The sequence below is a fragment of the Octopus bimaculoides genome, chromosome 3 (assembly GCF_001194135.2).
Source record: "Octopus bimaculoides isolate UCB-OBI-ISO-001 chromosome 3, ASM119413v2, whole genome shotgun sequence".
Lineage (NCBI taxonomy): Eukaryota > Metazoa > Mollusca > Cephalopoda > Octopoda > Octopodidae > Octopus > Octopus bimaculoides.
The window spans coordinates 121617368-121620042 of record NC_068983.1 but is presented as its reverse complement, the minus strand read 5'-3'; the positions used below and the strand labels follow the sequence as shown (position 1 = coordinate 121620042).

At 36.8% G+C, this 2675-nt stretch overlaps 1 long non-coding RNA gene across 1 annotated transcript in view; it reads right to left on the bottom strand.

Annotated features, from left to right (window-relative positions):
* Window positions 1–89: 89 nt before the first annotated feature.
* LOC128247335 (uncharacterized) overlaps window positions 90–2675 on the bottom strand; it is a 9262-nt gene continuing 6676 nt past the window's right edge. The window contains exon 4 of the long non-coding RNA XR_008263725.1: window positions 90–1385. This is a non-coding gene — a long non-coding RNA (uncharacterized LOC128247335). The remainder of the gene's footprint in view (window positions 1386–2675) is intronic.

The window sequence follows — 2675 nt, the reverse complement described above, 5'->3', positions numbered from 1 at the left end:
TATATATATATATATATATATAAAGTATATATATAAAGTATATATGTATATATTGATCTAGCAAAGGTAAGACCTATTTTATTGTTCACTTGAATTTTTTCCTATCATGTTTGTATCAATTTTGTGACTATTCTGTGGCACAGGTATTTTTGATTTCTATTTTTAGCGATGCAGGTGCTCACACACAAACACACACACACACATACTAGCAATGCATCTCGGCGTTGCCCTGGTGTTCTGACCTACAGCCACATTGTATTCTTCTTCTTTTTTTTTTTCTTATGAGCAGAATTGGCACACGAGGAGTATGAAGCAAACAGTTCTTTATAAACATGATTTTCGGTCATTTTTTGATGAACAATGCTGCAGTTTTCGTCTACCAAATTCAGTCACAAGTCTGTGGTTGGCTTAGGGCTATAGTAGAAAACACTTGCCCAAGGTACCATGCAGAGGAACTGATCATGGAACCATGCGGTTGGGAAGTAAACTCAACCACACAGTCATTCTTGCACCTAATATGTGTGTGTGTGTTTACATTTGTTGTTAAATCGAGTATTGTGTCGCACTATGTCTCAAAGTTAGCAGTTCATCAAGCAGAGATGAAAATAAATGCCAGATTGAAATACGTACTGAGGTCAGTATGATCATTTAAATTTTTGAAGGTGATACACTGCCATGGCGACAGTCGAATGACTAAACCCTGTAAAATAATGTTTACAGATTTAATGGTTTCAAATTTAAGGTAATGGATTACTGACCACAAGATAATGAGTTCAAAACTTCGTATTGAGCGTCCACTCTATACGATAAACGATAAAAGGACATATACCAACCCGTCCTAGATGCTGGAGAGAGGACGGTTGGTGTCTTTCTTTTTCAACTGCGCCCCACACATTAATCCGTGGGATTACAATCAAGGGAATTAGGAAGTCAGAGATTGGGGCTGGTTACGTCGTAGAAATTCTCCGACAACCATTTCACACATGGTCTTCCAGCAGCAACGCTCTCCAGCCAGGGTTTGATCACAGCCTCCACCAACTTCACATAGCCATCTGAATTGAACCTAAGGCTCTGTTCGAGGATGTAGGGCTGCATGATATCACCATCACTGAAGACACACCGAAAGGCCATCAGAGTTTGGAGGAATCTTGGTGTTCATGATGTCCACGTTACGTCTTACAGCCTTTGCAATGTTGACAGAGCATTGAGCAGCAGTCATGATGTCAGCATTTTGATACTCGGCACGAATCATCATGATACTGTTAACACTTTTCGTATATTCAGATAGCTTCCAGTCCTCCATGTCATACAAATTTTCTCAAATACATCTTTAATCTTTATGCTCTCCAACGCTGTTGACTGTTCACCAATGCATCACGCTGTCCCTGAAACAAAACGGAAACGTAATGAATCGTCAAATTTTGCCCGAACACTGTATGTGTGTATGCAAATATTGATATATTAGATCTCTGTAACAGAATGCAATATGGTGCTCCCCTGATCTATTGCCGTTATGCATCTAAAAGCATTTGGAACATCCAGTGATGGGTTTCAAATAACTGCAATGGTGAAATGTACGTAAAAACTAAAAAATTACATTGGTATTTATCATACTTTTCTACCATCTATGATCTGTATAACTAATAACACTGCGAAGTATAGTAGTAAACGAAACCGTATACTGGAACCAGACTGGATAATAATAATAATCTACCAGAAGGTCTAACTCATGCAGTAGTACTCAAACATCTAACTGTACTCACAATATCTATCTATCTATCTATCTATCTATCTATCTATCTATCTATCTATCTATCTATCTATCTATCTATCTATCTATTTCTCTTTCTCTCTCTCTCTCACTATATATATATATATACATACATACATACATACATGCATATATATATATATATATGTGTGTGTGTGTGTGTGTGTATACACAATTACTTGGAAAAGGATGCGCGGCGTTCGATCATATAATATAAATAATATATAAATATATGCATAAACATCACAAATTTTTTGCACCGAATTTCATGGTTCCGATCTTCGTACGATCTAATAAGAAACTAGCAAGCTGAAGTAACTGTTGTGAATTTTTTTTCTCGCTTTTAATATCATATAACACTCAAATTTTGATATTGAGTTCTTTCTTGCCACTTTCTCTTTTACACTCAAGTGTTTGCACGTACATGTACACACGCAAACACTCACTCGTACACACGGGTACACACATATACGCTTGTTGTGTATGTATGTTTGTGCGTATGCGTGTGTGTGCGCGCGCGTGCGTGCGTATGCGTGTGTGTGTACGTATTATATTATGTAAAGTTAGTCAAAATATACAGGGACTCGAAGTTTCTTGTGAGCAGAAAAAGTTTATTGTGTTCAAATGAACAAATAAAGTAAGATTCTTTTCCTGCTGGCAGGAAAGTTTGAATATCAGCATGCTCTCTCTGGCATCATGTAACAAACAGTTTAATCCCGACCCCCGATATTGAGTACTCTTTCTGCTGTTCGTCATCATTAACATATGCGTTCGCATGTGTATATACACACACACATACACACCACACACACATACACACACACACACACACACACACACACATACAGACATATATATATATATATGTATATATATATATATATATATATATATATATATATAT